This window comes from Phalacrocorax carbo, chromosome 1 (assembly GCF_963921805.1).
Source record: "Phalacrocorax carbo chromosome 1, bPhaCar2.1, whole genome shotgun sequence".
In the NCBI taxonomy this organism is placed as follows: Eukaryota; Metazoa; Chordata; class Aves; order Suliformes; family Phalacrocoracidae; genus Phalacrocorax; species Phalacrocorax carbo.
The window spans coordinates 28,700,987-28,720,311 of record NC_087513.1 but is presented as its reverse complement, the minus strand read 5'-3'; the positions used below and the strand labels follow the sequence as shown (position 1 = coordinate 28,720,311).

The following is a 19,325-nucleotide window of genomic DNA, read 5'->3' as shown; positions in this document are numbered from 1 at the left end:
CAATTTTCTTTAAGTTCAAGTAGAGATGCAGAAGTAGAAGCAGCAGAGCATCTGACCCATCGCTCATATTCAGGATGGTTTCGCTGTTTTGGATGTTTTTGTTAAAGTTACTCAGTTTTGAGCAATTCACATTTTGTTTTGAGAAACTGTGAAGGCATAAAGATATGAAGACCTGCATTATATGAATGCCCGTAGAGAAAGGGAAAAAAATAATGCAGAACCACTTTCAACATCTGAGTGTCTACCTTGCAAAACTAATGTTATGGTGGACAGCTGAGACAAGAATACACGCTGTGTATTAATGAGACAAAAAATCTCACCCTCAACTTTTGCAGACTTCTGAAAGAAAAATATTTAATTTATAAACAGCTTTTTTTAGGGGCAGGGTATTTTGTGGTGCGGGTATCATGTATCTACTTTTGCCTGCCTAAGTAGAGTGCTTTGAAGGAAGCAAATCATATATGTCTAAGCCTAACTCGTGTCTCTCAAAATCTCTCTCTGTGACCCTCAAGGTCATATCTGAACATCTGCTTATTCTTTAATATATGATTGAGAATGTGCAGCGAAACACTAATGTAACTGCTTTTTAGTGCCATGAGTGGGCAGGTCATGAAAAGCTGGCCAAGAGGGTAAATAAAATTAAAACGGTATTGTTCAATGGCCTGATTAGCACTCTTTATCTGCCACTTCCTTTCAGTTTTGGAGATTTTATTGCACAGAGCTTGGAGCTTAACATTTACTGGTTGGATCATTCGTCCTGCTCTAGTTTGTCACAAACATCTAGAAGTTCTGCTCCAGATGACTTTGATGGTGTCAGCTCAGTCAGCGCCAAAGAAAACGCGGGGTATATGTTTACAGTCTCCTTTTTATACATGTCTGGGGCAGAAGAGCTATTGAAGCAAATTACTTCTCACCCACACGGAGGGTATTCCTTCAATGTCACAGCGGAGGTCATTGACAGGGCAACACGGAGAAGACAGCTTCCGAGAGTGTGCTTAAGTTTTCCATAATGCCCATCCAACTTTTCTCAAACACTCTCAAGAAAAATATATTTAACCCTTTCACGATTAACAAAAGCAAATGCAAAAATATATCTGTAAAACTTTTAGCATCTGCGATATTATATGAGGTTTGCAGGAATAACCATCACATGCCATAGTAGTCCCACACTTACAGTAACAGGCAGAACAGTACAACATATTTGCATTTTGAAAATAAATATTTGTGACTGCTAATCTATTCAGTGAAGCTATATAATGTCTTGTTGATGTTGCTATACTGACCTCTGCAGGCTTTGGAAGTTTGGAACATTGTTTACCGCAGTGACTGCTGTGACCCAGTACGCAGCTAAACGAGCCTGCAGCACCAAAACACTTGAGGGCTAACAGACTCACCTGAGAGCTTTATTTCTTTTTAGCTTTAAATAACAAACTGTAAAAGAATTTAAAGTAATGATTTGAAAGTAACTGTTCATGTTGGTCAGAAAATGTTACTTTAGGAAGAAGTAAATTACGTTAAAAGATCAGTATTTAAATGAGTACTTTACAGACTTGGGGTTTTGTGATATGACCTGGTTATTAAGAAATACAGCCATTTTAGCTGAAAGATATTATTCCTATTAATGACTGTGGAAAGCTTGTCTGTTAAAAAAAGAAATTCTGCTGTATATTTAATCCAATTTGATACAGTCTGCTATTCTGCTCCTAGATCTAGTTAAATTAAAAGTTACATATGATCAGTATAGGTTTTTATAAGTACAAGCTTCCTCAACTTGGACAGACACACCAGTATGAATAGTGTTACCTAAATGGTGCAAAATTCCCCAGTTTCTGAGCTTCAGTATATAGAATTTAATTAATTTCACAGATACAGTATAATGCATGCATTAATTTAATCTGGGTTATTTTCTGTTAAATGCTTACCGCCTTTCTGGAGTTAAGTGTGTTCCTTATATTTATTCATGTCCAAATACGATTTTTCAATTAGGGTCTGACACTTCTTTTATACATATATATCATTTTTGTAACTTATAGTCATGTTTGGCTGACATACAGAGCTATGCCCCATACCTTGTTTATGTTAGAAACAAAGACTCTCTGAACTGCAGCTCTGTTTATAACTATTTGTGGTTTAACAAATGACAAAATACAGAAGACTTAAAAATCTTGGTCTGGAAAAAATATCTCAGTCTGGTTTATGTTTTCATCTACTTTCCCCACATTTATTGATTTTGTTAACTGTTTCAGCCATTCACTGTACACTTCTCTGACCACATCGTATTTATGTTGTATGCAGGTAACTGACATCTGAAGAAAAACAAAACATACAAGATGAAGTCCTGGCTCCTCTGAAAGCTCCCATTGACTTTAGGAGAGCCAAGAATTTTCCCACTGCATTTTTGTCTCCCTTGCTTCATCTTCAGAATGAAATGCTCTCCCGAACAAATTCAAAGTTTATGTAATTAATCTTATTCTGTAATAGACTGACTGGTTATACTGTGAGACATACACACATGTGGACATTCCTATCTCCATTATTTCTTGAAAAAACTGTGCATTTTGGGATGGATTATTGCTCACATTGGATTAAATTTTCTGTAATCCAGTACTGGTAACTGAGAGTTTCCAAAAGCTGGCTAAATCAGGGAACATTCAGTGGGAGAGGAAAATACACATGGGAAGCTCCAAGGTACTTCTTTAAATACTTGGCTTAACATTCACTCCCTCAGTTTTATTTTTTCCAGTTTTCAATGTTGTCAAAACAAAAGATCTGAGATTACTGGAGATTTTGTCTGAAAGAAGAAAGATTTTGAGATTACTATTCCATTTATCTGCTGCCATTTGCATCACCAAAGTCTCCAATTCATAATCTTCTAACTAGTCCAAGTGCTGGTCATCCTCTCATGCTGGTCCTGCCATTCACCACAATGCTCAGAGCCATGGATGAAGGGATAAGTTTCTGTGCATTTGCAGACTGCCTAACCTGTTCTCATCCAGATTAACATCGGTGCCAGCAATGACAGTAAAGTTTCTGCACAGCAATATTCTGACTACTACCATTCCTGTGAGGTTCCTTCAAAGACTATTTAGCTTTACACAGTACCCCAAGATGCATCTAGGAGCACACCTGATGTTCTGCAGCCACAAAAGGGCAGTCAATCCATGCAACCAAGCTAGGGCTAATCTGAAACCAAAAATACACAAGTGTGTATAGTGAAGAATTTAGGTCCTCAGAATCAACTGTTTTACTCTAGACATCTGCTCCTTTTGCTCCACACTGTTTACTAATGTTAACATAGCCACATTGCCTTGCTCAGTCACACAGAAAATATTGAAAGAGTTTGAGACTAAACCCCCAAGCCTCAACCATCAGGGGCTAGCCAGTGAGAATGAGCAAAGGTAGACTCACTCCTGGTTACCAGCAACTTTGTACAGCCTGGCAAAGTAGGAAAGTGCAACTGGAAGGGGAATGTGATTATGCCCTTATTCCCCCCAAAAGGAAGCACTAGATAATTGCAGACAGAGGTGATAAAACAGAAATTATGGTAATTGTCTGTCCATTCCCATACTGAACCACACTGCGAACTGAAGTGCTGCGGAACCTGAACTGGCTTTATGGACACGTTTATGTTGTCGTATGGTGTACTGCAGAGAGGAAAGGTCTAGGCTTTGATTTTTATCTGTTCTGGCTCTAAGAATCTACGCCTGCATAATACCTTTTCAGCAAAGACAGTTCAGGGCATGTGCCTGGCCCAGGCACACACTGTGCATGTGCAGGGACCTGAATGTTGGATGACCTTGTGTCTACATTGCAATGAGGCATGTTAGAGGACTGACCATGGACACGGCTTCAGCTGCGCTTCCACCAAGAGGGAAGCTGCTCAGAGTCTACCAGCAGTGTCTTCAGTGCATACTTCAATTCTCTGGGTATAAGTACAAAGCAAACTGGAACCACGAAAACTACACTAAATTGCACCATACTCTAAATTAATAATTAAATAATTAAAGTTAGGGATACATCCTAAGCACAGGTACCAAACAGTTCAGCTATGGCAGCATAATTAACCAGAGGACTTGTGATGTGACCTTTTTCCAAGGACGTTTCAGGACTGTTAAGACACTCAGTACACAATTGACAAATTAATCTGGAATATAGGCTGGAGGACCACTGAAATTTAAGACATGAGATTTTATTATTTTTTTTTTACTACCTGTTGCATCTAGACCACATAGTAAATTCTAAAGCTCTGTAGAAACACAGCTGATAGTATCTGAAGTATGGCTTTTTGTGAGCTGATCCCAGATTACATCACCTGGACAACTGATTTGAGCAGCCACTGAAGCCTTCCCCTGACCATCAGTCTTGATTGCTTGGTGTTCATGTCAGGCTTATACTGTAATGTGAATAATCATTCAGTGTTACATTCCCACACTTTTCTGTTTTGATGGAAATTTTGGGGCAGGATGATGGCCTGATTCTGTCACTGCAAAGACCATAGTTTTGCTTTTGCCCTAGAAGTTTCTAATTTGTGCTCATTTGTCTGTTGGATCTCTGTGAAAGCAGTTAAGAAGGATGTCAGCTCCTTTTTATTTTACTAAGTGCAAGCCTTGTTACGTTTTGCTTAATCTCTGTCCATATGGTGACATATAAAACTGAAGCTTGACCATTTAAGAGTTCGGCAATAACCAACCTCCCAGCAGGGCCCCCCAGGGCAGTGTGTCAGATGGTATTAGTAGAAGAACCAAAGCAAGTGTCCCTGCTACACTGCTTGGACACATATAACTGGAGCACTCCAGAATCACAGAGTATTCTGTCTGCAACAAACTGTAAGCTCCCTTTATAGACCACAATATAGCTATCCACAGATACCCTTACAACTAAATTGTACTACAGTAGCTCTAAGAAGTAGCAGTAAAACAGTAAAGCAGTAAAACAGCATCTTTGACTGTTTCCCTGTTGTAGTTTAACCCCAGCCAGCAGCTAAGCACCACACAGCTGCTCGCTCCTCCCTGCCCCCAGCAAGATGGGGGGAAGAGAATTGGAAGGGTAAAAGTGAGAAAACTCATGGGTTGAGATAAGAACAGTTTAATAGTTGAAATAAAATTAAAATAACAATAATAATAATAACTGTAATGAAAAGGAAAATAACAAAGCGAGAGAAATAAAACCCAGGAAAGACAAGTGACGCAAATTAAAACAATTGCTCACCACCAATTGACCAATGCCCAGCCAGTCCCCAGGCAGCAGCTGCCAGGCCAACCTTCCCCCTAGTTTTATTGCTGACCATCATATGGTATGGACTATCCCTTTGGTCAGTTGGGGTCAGATGTCCTGGCTGTGTCTCCTTCCAACTTCTTGTGCACCCCCAGCCCGCTTGCTGGCAGGACAGTATGAAGAGCAGACAAGGCCTGGACTCTGTGTAAGCATTGCTCAGCAGTACCTAAAACATCCCTGTATTATCAACACTGTTCACAGCACAAATCTAAAACATAGCTCCATACTAGCTACTATGAAGAAAATTAACTCTACCCCAGCCAAAACCAGCACATTCTCCACTCCTTACTCCATACCATTTATGTCATGCTCAGGTCCCACACTATCCAATACATCCCCATTAATCACCACCCACCTTCCCATCCTTTGATACAAAACACATATTTCATTCCCTTAGTCTATGGACCACCCCTGTGAAATGTCTGTAGAATGTCCACAAATGCCCACAAAATATCCATCGAGTTAATTCAGTCCATGACTTTGGGCTCCATCTGTTCTGGTGGTCACTCAGGACAGGAGATGTGGTGTGTTGTGTGGAATTACTGGACACCAAAGCCAGTTCAGTTCAGTCCCTGCTGCACAGGCACTGCTTCTTGTAAGGCTTCTCCTCCATTGGCTCAGGTGGTTCCTGCTGTAGTAATTCCTGTAACATGCAACTCAAATAATGGTTTAAAATTTAAAGGTATATCATTATAGTCTCCACCCTGGTCCCTTTGGGCCAGGTTATAGGGTTTAACATTTCAATTAATTCCTCCCTGTCCTCCTAGCCTGGCTAACAACAAGGGCTTCCTGCTATAGTAATTCCCATAACATGCAACTCAAATCAGGGATTATTTTCACCCAGGATTAAATCCCCCTAACGTACACATTGAACTCCCTCACCTTTTTGCATTACCGACCAAGTGCACCCATGTCCTTGAGCAAAAACAATCCCACAAATAGGTTTACCCTTTCTTGAGGAAGGAATAACCCAAACTGGCTTTCCCAAAAAGTTCCCTACTATGTACTATAGGGACCTTATCTCCTTCCACAGTGCACAAGAGTTTTGATTTGGAAGGGCCAGGTCAACTGGCATATCTTCTAGTGTTAACTAGCCAAGCGGCTTCTGCTAAATATGTATTCCAATGCTTGAATGTCCCAGAACCCATTGCTCTCAGTGTAGTTTTAACAGTCCAATGTATCATTCAATTTTCCCGGAGGCTGGTGACATGGTACACCCAATCAATGCCATGCTCCTTGGCCCAGGTATTTATGAGGTTGTTTCAGAAATTAGTCCCATTGTCTAATTCAGTTCTTTTAGGGGTGCTGTGTTGCTGTAAAACTTGCTTTTCAAGGCCCAAGATAGTATTCCAGGCAGTCGCATGGGTCACAAGGTATGTTTCCAGCCATGCAGTAGTCGTTTCCACCATTGTAAGCACAGCGTGCTTGCCATGGCGGGTTCATTGTAGTGTGATATAATCCATCTGCTGGTCTTCCCCATATTGATATTTCAGCCATCATACTCTATACCTAAAAGGCTTTAGCCTCTTAGCTTATGCGATTATGGCACACATTTGACATTCATGGATTACCTGTGCAATGGCATCGATAGTCAAATCCACCCCTCAATCACGAGCCAATCTGCATGTTGCATCCCTTCTTAAATGTTCTTATGTGTCATGGAGCCGTTGAGCTATAAATAGCTCACCCTTATGTTCCCAATCCAGATCCACCTGAGCTACTTCAATTCTAGCACCCTGGTCCACCTGTTCACTTTTTGATGTTCTTCAGTGCCACAACACTTGTGTATGTGAGCATCTATGTGACATACCTTTACAACCAAGTTCTCTACCCAGGCAGTAATATCTTACCATAATTCAGCAGCCCAGATGGGTTTGCCTCTGCACTGCCAGTTGCTCTGCTTCCATTGCTGCAGCCACCCCCACAGAGCATTTGCCACCATCCATGAGTCAGTATACAGATACAGTACTGGCCATTTTTCTCATTCAGCAATATCTAAAGCCAGCTGGATGGCTTTCACCTCCTATGCAAACTGACTCAATTCACCTTCTCCTTCAGCAGTTTCTGCAACTTGTTGTATAGGACTCCACACAGCAGCTTTTTACCATCAATGTTTTCCCACAATACACTAGGAACAGGGCATATTGCTTTTAATTTTCTGGTAATTTATTATACAGAGGGGCCTCTTCAGCATGGGTTACCTCCTCTGGTGATGCTCCGAAATTTTGTCCCTCTGGCCAGCCCACGATCGCTTCCATGATTCCAGGCTTGGGGTTTCCCATTCGACCTTGTTACATTATCAGCATGACCCACTTACTCCATGTAGCATCAGTTGCATGATACAGAGAGGAGATCCTCCCTTTGAACATCCAGCTGAGCACAGGCATTGGAGGTATGAAAAAGAGCTGTGCTTCAGTACCAACCATTTCTGAAGCAGCTTGAATTCCTTCCTATGCTGCTAGTATTTTTCAGTTGGAGTGTAATGGGCTTTAGATCCCCTATATCCCCATCACCGAAACCCTAGAGGTCAACCTCAGGTGTCCCCTGGTACTTTTTGCCAGAGGCTTCAGGTGGGGCTGTTATCCATGGCTGAGATGTAAAGCACATCTTTCATATCTTGTCCTGTCCAGACTGGCCCAAGTGCTATTGCATGAACTATTTTCCAGGCAAAACATCGCTAATCACTTCAGAGCACAGCAAACTGCAAAAGCCAACAACAATCTTTAACATGAACAGAAAAATAAAGAGCATGGCACAGATTAGATAAACTGATATTGAGAACAGATGAATCAATATCATGACCCACAACTGTTAACAGATATAAATCCTTCCTAATACGCTTTGGTCAATCTGTTGTTATCTCAAACCCTACGGCCCCACAATTGGCTCCTAAAAGGACTGTCATGTTTTAACCCCAGCCAGCAACTAAGCACCACACAGCCACTCACTCACTCCCCACCCCCAGCAAGATTGGGGGAAGAGAATTGGAAGGGTAAAAGTGAGAAAACTCATGGGTTGAGATAAGAACAGTTTAATAGTTGAAATAAAATAAAAATAACAATAATAATAATAACTGTAATGAAAAGGAAAATAACAAAGCGAGAGAAATAAAACCCAGGAAAGACAAGTGACGCAAATTAAAACAATTGCTCACCACCAATTGACCAATGCCCAGCCAGTCCCCAGGCAGCAGCTGCCAGGCCAACCTTCCCCCTAGTTTTATTGCTGACCATAGCATCATACAGTATGGACTATCCCTTTGGTCAGTTGGGGTCAGCTGTCCCGGCTATGTCTCCTCCCAGCTTCTTGTGCACCCCCAGCCCGCTTGCTGGCAGGACAGTATGAGGAGCAGAAAAGGCCTGGACTCTGTGTAAACATTGCTCAGCAGTACCTAAAACATCCCTGTATTATCAACACTGTTCACAGCACAAATCCAAAACATAGCTCCGTAATAGCTACTATGAAGAAAATTAACTCTACCCCAGCCGCAACCAACACGTTCCCCTATTAAATTCTGTTTTCTGACAGGATGTAAAGCTGCCAGTGTAATGCCAGATACACCTCACTGTGTACTACTGCTCCTACACAAAACTAAGTTTCTTTATGCTGCTGAGGTGGCACAAAGCAGATACAGTAGGGACTGTGCTCTGTCCCTTTTTGAAGCATCTCTGGTGCTATTTATGCAATAAACTATATTTGGTACCTCATTACTGATAAAAGTAGAAGCATCACCCATCAGCTGCAAAGAGATTTTCCTTGGCATACCTCAGAGGCTGAATTTGATCCAGTACTTCTGAGACATTGGGCATAAAGTGTTTTTCCACTGATGTTCTTTGATTTGAAAAAAAAACCCACTATAGGATGTGTAGTGTGCAAATAGACTTTGCACTCTACTGTAACTATCAGTAATGGTATGCAGGCTACAATTTAAGGAGAACTATTAGCTTTCTGAGATGTTAAATTACTGCAGAGCATGCAATAATAATAATATGGGAAAAGACAGCACCCTAGTGGGTTGAAACAAAGAACACTGTGCAGCCTGATCGTACGCAGCCTCTATAACAACAGTTCTTTTTCACACAAAAAATTTCCTTCCTGGGGAGCATGGTTGTTATACACTGACACTGTATTCTTCTTGCACAATGGCCTTGATTCAGTGAAGTACCTTATTCACACACAAGTCTCCAAGCAATTGAGCAGTCTCACCTGAGTTAATACAGCTGTTCACGAGCTCAAAGTTAGGTCCATCCTTAAGACTTTACCTGAATGTAGCCTCTACTATTCAGTTGGCTTTCACATTTTCTGACACAAGGAGTTGGGTCTACTTCAATTTCATTTTTCTGTTGTGGCTTAATTTTTTATTTTATTTTTACTTTTTAACTGATCTTGCTTATGTTTTAGATCTTCAAAGTAAAGTATTTAATACAGGGTTTTTTCAGTTTAGTGCTGTCAGTACCAGGACTTTTCCCGTTTTTTAGCAATATTTACAACTAAGCTGAGCACATTGACCATCCCATTGTTTGACAAGTGGCTGAAAAGTGGAGTAGAAAGAAATCTGTATTTTGTGAAATTCTCCTGTGCTTATTTAGACCAGGAAAAGAAACCAATCCCAGATTAAAACCAAGGTCAAAATTAAATATTTTAACCACAAAAGAAGAGACAGATAAATGGCATAATCTAGAAATATACTTCCAAGGTAGTCTAACCCATTGGTATATAATGACTTGCAATCTTGGCCACGCTAAGCTTGTGTCTTTCATTTAAATACTGCTGAGGTGCTCCCATATTTTATTGAGGTCCCTGTCCTTTAATAACATTAAAAGAAGTGAATGGCCAAAAAGACAAAACAGGAAGCATTAGAAACTAATAATCAACCCATCAACTTAGCTTTCTATTTGTGCCTTAAGAATAATTTATGCTTTTTTAAAAAAAAAAATCCATACCAACATAAAGTGGATATATTTTGCAGATGAGAGGTGAGAACCTTAGGTATCCTTCTCTGACGTAAAGGTCTTTGGCCACAAGGTTAGAGAGCAAGATAATGTCTTCTAGATCATGAATGAAAAGAAAATTGAAGGCTTACTGCCTTGAAGAAAAAGTCTGCATGTAGAACAGAGCTCCTGCTACAGTATCAACAGTAACAATATAGAACAGGCTGTGTCCTTCAAATGAATGGTGTGTTTAGCAAAATAATTTAACAACTGTCCTCTTGTTTGCACAGAAATAAATAAGGTCCAATTTTATATTGCAATAGCTAGCCAACAACACTCTGGCTTTCAGGGGAGCATATTACAGCAGTGCTTTTGCCCATTTCTGTTCCCTTCCCTCAATATCCTGGCAAACTGGTTTGTTAACTGTAGCCCTGACATACTGGTGAATTCTCAGATGATGTTGGCAAGTGGTCAGTGCTCTTGGCTTCATTAAAAAAACACTGTACCTTGTCTACACAAATTAGTTGGAAGAAACTTCTGGATTTGTATTTCCTGGTCTTTCTTCCAGTAGACTTACATTTTATCAGTCAGGAAAGAGTATTGCAACCTTCATAGACATTTGTAACTAGCCTTACTTCCCATCTCAATGCCTGACTAAATATCTACAGATATCAATACTTTTGTATTGTCATATCTAATGTAGATCAATATTGAATTAATATTATCTGCTAAAAGCTCTCTTCAGTGTTATGAAACTTTCTGATATTTTTGGCTACTCATTTGCTTTTGTTGATCTCACTTTTTCAGCAAACTGAATATTCTTTTTGTCTGCCTATTTTGCTTTGGAACTGTTATAAATGTTGCCAAGGGACCTTGACCTTTACCATAGGAGATGAATGTTTCATAGATGAGAATACTTTGAAAATATGGGACTTGTAGAGTTGTGATTAGGTGCATAATATGAGCACCACGATTGGCAATGCATTGTACAGAGAAATAGCAGACTTCCATGATTTAACAAGAATTGTGCAAATATGCAGCCCTCAACACCATTTATGAATTAATCAAGTGCACAAGCACCTCTTATGAGGACTTCATATCAAGTAAGGAACTCGCCTAGGGACACAATACTAAAAGACCCCTACAAAACTCATTAATAGAAATTACATCTTCCAATTTTTAATTTAAATATATAATAGAAAAAGAAACAAGCTGTATCAACTTAACACTGGACTTGAATTAGAGATAATATAATGCGGGAATTACAAAAGTTTGAAAAATGCTGAATAAATACATATTTTATATTTAGATAGCGCCGTTCCACCAAGACATTTCAAAAAGCAATTTTGACACTGATGCAAATATTGTTTTGTCAGGCACTTATTTTGGGTACAAAAGGCTTCATTTTGTTGTCATTACTGACACATACTTTTCTCAGGAAGCACAATATGCTCCAATAAAAATGAGGGAATGGTTAAGTAGGACAGGTCCGTTGTGACTCAGCTGCCTGCACAGCCAGTTCTTATACAAGGGGGGAGCAAGGAGTTTAGCTTAACCTTTAAAACAGGAGCAAAATTAGGTAAAGTTGTGTGAAGTCACTATATTTTTACCTGGCTATTATGGAAGTACTTTTAAATGCTATCAGGCAGTTCAGATAATATAAAAATTCCAATACTGCCTTCGACTCGAGTCAAGGGTACACTTAAAGAGTTATTAGCACCCAGCAAAGTGTGTTAAGTCTGACATTCATGATGTCTCAGTTATTAAATAGATACTAGTACACGTACTGATTTTCTTATAAAACTTAATAATGATAATGACCTTTCCATTTAGAATCAGGCTTTCAATGTTGAAAACACCAGCAGATTTATAGAATTTAATGCTAGACGCAAATTACAGATCATTGTCAGTTTTTCACATATACAGAATTTGAAATGTATTTTTCACTTTTCGTCTTGAACATTCATGTGTCATAATGACCATCAAATGTATATATTTCTATGCATAGCTAACATAATCGATGTTACACTCAATTTATCATTTGATTTAGTGCTCCTCTGCACCAGTGCATTATTCCACTGAGATGATCTGCGCACTGTAGTGCCTCTTAATGTTAAAAAAGATTTTTAAAAATTGTGCCAGGGACTCTGCTGCTGTTACTAAACAACAGAAGTGATGTTTTGTGTGGCAAAACATCATCCTCAGACAGACGACTATAGTATATAAATCATTTTGGGCAACAGATACTGAGGCTGTTGTTTTGCCACTCAGTGTTCTAACACTACTGTAGGGATTTTTTTTTTTAGGTACAGTGAATGGCAATAAGATAGTCTCATAAAGAAAATGCCAGACATTGCTAAATACTGAAAATAATTCGACCTGGCACGCTCAGTCAAAATTACTGCATTTCAAGGACCAGGTTTTCATCTACTGAAAAAACAATGCATTTCCACTGATTTCAATACGGCTACGCCAGCTTACATGAGCCCAGGATCTAGCCCATTTCAATAATGAATGAGAATAAGTCCAAAGGGGATTACAGCAGCTGAGAATTTGACCCCTGACTCTCTGCTACACAGAGAAGAAAAGGCATCATTCTTAGAATACTTAATATATTTTCTTATGCACGAACCAGGGGTTATTTATAAAACAAACAAGCAAGACTCTGTGCTTCAGCAGAGATGATTATAAGCAACAATGAATATGATGAAGGGAGACCGTATTTCTTTTTTTTTGGTTTTGTTTTTTTACCCAGTAAGTCCTTTTCCCCAAACCTCTGTGCTATGCTTCATATACCTTAATAACCCCTGTGCTGCTGATTAGCCACCACATCCATGTCTGATTTAGACTCAGTTATCTGAGGGGGTCAAGTTATATGAGGAACTATTTTTGAATACTGGTACCATTAAAGGGTGAAATTTATGTGAGTTCAAGGTTATTTACGTGCAAAATAATAATTCCTGCAAAGTTATCTGTGACAACTTTGGAAGTCCCTACTTAACGCTGGTGATTTTAGGGCAGACTTTAAGGGTGGAAATTATCCACCTAACTTCAGGTGGGATCTGAATTAATCTGAACTTGTCCCAGGGTGCAATGGAAAGGGAGAATTCATTTCACTTACCTGAGACCTCTACCCAAGGATTACATTAATTGCAGGCCAGAAGTGCCAGTTTCTCTCCACTGACTATGAAGGAAGCCAAAGAGGACCTGCACAGACGCAGATGTCAATATTTGTCAAATTCCAACCTAACTTCTTCTTTCCCTGCAAAAAGGAAAATTCCCTCATCTCCCCCAGGATGACCCTATCTTAAAGGACTGAATCCTACAGGATACTCTGTGATATTCTTTTTAACAGCATTTATTTTCAATTGCTTTAAGATCAAGAGTCAAAGATGAAAGATGCTTGCTATAGATTGGGCAAGATTTCTGAGGAAGGGGTAAAGAGATAAAAGGGTGAAAAATGTTGTCTCAGGAACTGGATAATACCATGCCAGCTATTTCCTCTTGTGGAGAAGACAGAGCTTGTCATTTGGTTCCCACAGGGAGCTCACAAAGCAAATTTTCCTTGTTCTGCCCACAAATTTTCTGAACAATGAGTACCTACTCCAGGAATTAAAGCTTATACCTCATTCACATAATGTAACGTTAACACAAGAAGAAAGAAAGGTTCCATGAAAGTGATTCTGAAAGATTGGAGCTTTTTCTTCCCAGACACAGCGCCTCAAACGGCTATTAAATCACCTAATACCAGGCAGTGAAATGAATGGCATCCTTCCCCTTTCTGAAAAACAACACGCTGGTGTACTATGCTTAGCTATCATTTTCTGATCCAGAAATTTTAGGTCTGCATGTGATCCTAGTCTCAAAGCAACCAGGTCAGCTAAAAGCTTGCAAAACTGTGTTTCTTGAGCATGTTTATATAATTACATGAAAAATAAGAGTTAAGATTTTTTGGGGGGGAAAAAACCTTTAACACACTAACACAGTGAATGTAAGAAGAGAAGCACAGTTAATACTTTGACTTAAAGTAACTGGAGAGTGTAAAAATACTGAATTTGTTATCTTTGAGGAGCCAATTTTTCTTTGGCTTTACAAAGAAACATGTGAGTTCTCTTTTTACAGACACTGGAAACTGCTAAGCAGTAACAGGCAGGAGTGGTTTACACAGTGATTGATATTAGCCAATTTTACAAAAATATGAGGGTATTACTTGTGCTGTACTCGATCTAATTATTTTTATTATTTTACCATGGCTGTCGTGAAACTCAGTCCCAAAATTCCAGATCTGGATTAACTGTCCCATGAAATTTATAAGGGAAACAATTTATGGTGGGTTTTTGGTTAGTTAAAACCAGAAATGTATTTAGAACAAAATCCCAGTTTTGAACACTGCTGGACAGGTGGGAAATTTGATTGTGGATGCCAGCTTATGGCCAGGATTTTTAATACATCAGAATAACTGTGTAAAAGAACACTTCAGTGACTTTATTGCTGCATTTTTGCAGAACATACTCATTTTGAAAATATTACATTTAAGTACTAACCATCTCTGAGGAACTAATATGTTTATTATCAATGGGTTTGTATAATTAATGCAGAGTCGGTCTTTAATATTAGAGAAAGAAGGTAGCCTAAACTTAGGAATTCAAAGTTAAAGACGACATTCTACGTTCAATTCGTCCTCTGGTGCCTTGTTATTGAAGAACATATAATGCTAACATCACACACAGATCTGAGGCTCCACCGTTACCTAAGCACAACAGGGTAAGCTAACGACAGTGTGTCAGGCTTTTGTTGGTCCGTGTCACAACCTTAACGTTACTTTGTGAGAAGAACTGCTGTCAGGGCATTTCAAGTTGCTTTTGAAATAGAGCCAAGAATGAGGAGGCCCCACTGTCCAATTGCCTTTCCAGTATTAACAAACTATACAGGGGGAAAAAAAAATGGAGACATTGCTCAGTTTGCATCTCAGTGCATGAAAAATCCTAAAGTGTTGCAGGGACAATTGATTATCCAGAGGGTACTACACCATTTCTGACTGAAAAAAGCCCTTTCTGGCATCCTACTGGTTATCTATATGAAGATTTCTTTTGTATTTTTCTTTCAACAACTGAGAAATGAACAAGGGGTAGAAAATGAGGTTATGGGGAAAAAAATCAGGAGAAAACAGTGTTTTGTAAGATTGTTAAGGTTTTCAGCCCCTTGTCTAGGGATAACCTTTTTGTCTTCTCGGCAGTTCTCATCATATAACCTACAACAAATGTTTAAATATGTTTTCATTTTTTCTTTAGGGACCTTGTTGCAATAAACCACACTCCATATTCTAAAAGTATACTGTCTGAATGAGAGCAAAATGGCCTTAAATGTTTTTAGGGAGGTGTTAATTATCCAGTAGAAGTTCTACGACCTTTGTTGTGATTCATGAGTCTTTGTCACAATAAACCACTAAAACTTAGAAACAATAACATTGGAATAGTTTGTTCCCATGATGGGACTGTTCACATGGTTAAAGAGCAGTTCATACTTAAGTGATATGTTGGTCTGAAGCTTTCAATGTACAGTTATTTAGTGACTTCTAAACTATAAAACTGTTGAAGGTGCCTTTTTAACTGCACACGATAAACAATTTACAGATGGGTATAGGTTTCATTGTTTTGGTGAGTCATAGCATATATTTAAATAAATTAAAAAACAGAAGTCTAGCAGCCAGTCAAACAACATGCAGTTTATTTGTTAAAACATGGTATGCATACAGTAACTAATTCCATAGTATATAGTATATAAATATCCTTAGTTCCGAGGTTCTTTTCAGAAGGGTTCAAGCCATGACTTGGCCAGGCTGGGCAGAGTTTGCTCTGTAGCACACGGGCTACACAGTTGTGGAAAAAGTATCTGGGACACTAGTGAATCAAAATGGTCTTTAGAAACTTAGGCAACTGTTCCCATCATTATTTTAGCATGTTTAATTATAACTGTACCATACAGTATAACCTAAAAGTTAAAGATACAGCCCTCAGTACATGGAGAATTTAGTGTTTATCTAGAAACCTGTTATTTTAATGGTGGGAACTGTCACTCGTATTTCTAAAGCAAGATCAATCTAAAATACAAGCAGCACTTACCTTATATTTTTGCAATTGACAGTGTGATGATATAACCATTGAAATGAACAGTTGGAAGTGCCTCATTCTGGACATCAGCACATAGCTCTAACTTACTCTGTATCACATCAAGCCAATGTCAAATGTGTTGCATACTTCCTATTGCTTAGATGAGTAAACAGGTAAGAATATATTCCTTTATATAGATATGTATATGTAAATATAAATATGTACATGCACAAAAGGAAGGCAAAAGTAGATGCCTTTGGAGGAGACAGCGCTGCATCTTACTTTTAGTGGTTTCCCAGGACAAGATGATGTGTAATTCAAAACAAGTGTCACAAATCATAGAATTCAATTGCTAAATAACCCTTTTACCCTCAAAAATGCATAAAACAGATTGTCTCTATTGGGTAGAATAAAAGATTGATTGTCATGTGTGATTAATCTGGACATTTGAAAAAGTTTCATATGATAATCCTGCAGTTTAGTTTGACAAGAGTGAGGATTAGACCATTTTACAATCATCACAAAGCGTATTCAGTTTTCAGGGCCCAAGTATGGCAGTGAGTTGCAAGTCAGTTTAATTCTGTGCTGCAGAACAAAGGGCAATTTCTGCTGAACACTTCTCAATGGATATGTAGATGAGAGATGAGATGCAATGTTGCTGAAATATTCAGAAGCTGATACCCATACCAAGAGAAATTCTGTAATGTAAAACATATCACTGCTTTTTTTTTTTTTTTTAATTTCTTGCTCTGGGGTTTCTCCCTCAATAAATTGCCTCCTTGACTGCCAGCTTGTGGAAAATCCTTGGGTTTGCTTGGCTTCCCAGCTGCATAGGCTATTCCCAGTCTCTTAGCCATAAATAAAAAGAGTTGCCTGTAGCTCAACCTAGCCTGATTGACACATATGGCAATTGATTAACTACAAGTGACATCAGGGGACTGCCATCAAATACGGCCTTTTTTCTAAGTTCCTAATGAAATGATGGACTCTCCCCTTCAGGGCAGAATCATCCATTAGGCCCATGTGGACTGAGCTGAAGGCTCCATAGGTTCCTACATATCAACGTAATAACCTTAAGGTTCTTACATGGCAATAGCAGAGAGTTCTCTAGGAGAGGAATGATTTAAAGAAATTACCGTCTTTGTCTTACTTAGAAGAGCAATTTGGAAGTGGTTGTGTTGGCAGCTGTCTACCTTCCTTCTGACACTTCTGCTCCTCCGTTCAAATTTCTTTGTGCAGAATTGTTCTGCCCACCAAAAGTGACATTCCAATGAGAACACTTTCCACATCTGTAGTATCTTCTCTCAGAAGAGCTTCATAAGATGCTTTACAAAATGCAGTGAATTTACCATTGCAGTATGCTTGCATGCTCCACTAGGAAAGCAGAAGGGGCAAAAGAAGTTCAATGACAGGCTCTGCTGGCAGAAAAGCTGAATATGGTCTGATAATTGCAAGCTACTGAGTTAAAATAGTTTAAAAGTGGCTGCTGGAAATTTCCACAAATCTGCTGAGATGTAATTGTAATTTCCATGAGCATTCCTAGTCTCTTGCAAAGCGGATAAAATAGATCATGTTAAATTTGGGGGTCAATGCTAAACGGAGTCAGCTGATACATGGTAGAAACTTAAAGGTATGGAGGAAAGTCAGGTTCAGGAGGCTTCACACACTAATACATCCACTGAGAATTTCCATTGAACTGCATCCTGTGACAGTGACAGCCATCTTCCCTGTAAACAACTGAGTTAGCCTTTCATAAACATTCAGGAGGCCACATATTGACACATATGGTAAAACAATTTAGTAATAATGTCGACTGATGTTGATTTTATTTTGAGGGATTTTTTTCTGAAGGCCCAGAAAAAGCTTTGTGTACTTGAAACCTCTCAGTTTTTTCCAGCAACAAGTGTTATAAAATCTCTGTTCGCCAAGTTTGGCTCTTTAAAAACAACTGTGTGGTTGTGGGCTGTTGAAATGAAGTCTGTTATGTTCTTTTCCCCATATGTGCTACCTGGGTGACCTCTGTACTGAGACCATGTTTCAAGTATATATAGGGACTTCTCAAGTCTGAGAAGCTTGATGAACAAATTCCTCAGAGGTTGCTGTAATGGCAGGTTTTTCATTCAGCATTACTACAAGTACTCACGGCAGGATGGACTTGCCTCCCACATCTCTGCGTATGTTTCTGTAAAGAGAAAAAGGATTAAGATAAAGGATTGTCACCATCACTAGCTATGCAGAACTGGTATTCTTACTATAGATGTAAGAATAGTGAAGAGCTGTTCTTCAGAATAGTAGAACTGTGATTTTATTCTTATTGTTTGTTCAGCAAAAGCAAGGGTAGGGTCCTGCACCTGGGGAGGAACAACCCAATGCACCAGTGCACTTTGGTGGCTGATCTACTGGAAAGCAGCTCTGCTGAGAAGGACCTGGAAGTGCTGGTGGACAACAAGCTGACCCTGAGCCAGCAACGTGCCCTTGTGGCCAAGAAGGCCAACAACATCCTGGCCTGCATTAGAAGGAGTGTGGTCAGCAGATCGAGAGAGGTTATCCTCCCCCTCTACTCTGCCCTAGTGAGACCACATTTGGAGTACTGTGTCCACATGATCTCCAGAGGTCCCTCCCAACCCCTACCATTCTGTGATTCTGTGATTCTGTGGTACAGTAGAGACAGATTTTCAAAACCAGGCCTGAGAATAGGTGAAAATGTTTGTTGGCCTGTAATATTTTATAGGTAGGTCTATATTGTCTGAGTTGTTAAGGACCTCCAATATTTTGCCAAGTATCTGTAAAAAAGAACAGGGGAGCTAAGTCCTCCTACTGGCCCTCTCTGACCCTGCTTTCTAATAACTACATTTTCTTAAAAAAATGAAAAGTAACTTGAGTACCAGAAGGACATTTGTGTTAGATAAGCCTAAATGTAGCCAACGCAGTTATTCTTCCCCATTTTACCTTGGGGTACACCTGTTTCTGTCAACATAACAGCTTCTTCAATCTATTCATCACCCTTTTT

At 39.3% G+C, this 19,325-nt stretch overlaps 1 long non-coding RNA gene across 1 annotated transcript in view; it reads right to left on the bottom strand.

Moving 5' to 3' along the window:
• Positions 1-4,885: 4,885 nt before the first annotated feature.
• Positions 4,886-19,325, bottom strand: part of LOC135312578 (uncharacterized) — a 51,029-nt gene continuing 36,589 nt past the window's right edge. Inside the window, exon 6 of the long non-coding RNA XR_010372186.1 lies at positions 4,886-18,497. This is a non-coding gene — a long non-coding RNA (uncharacterized LOC135312578). The remainder of the gene's footprint in view (positions 18,498-19,325) is intronic.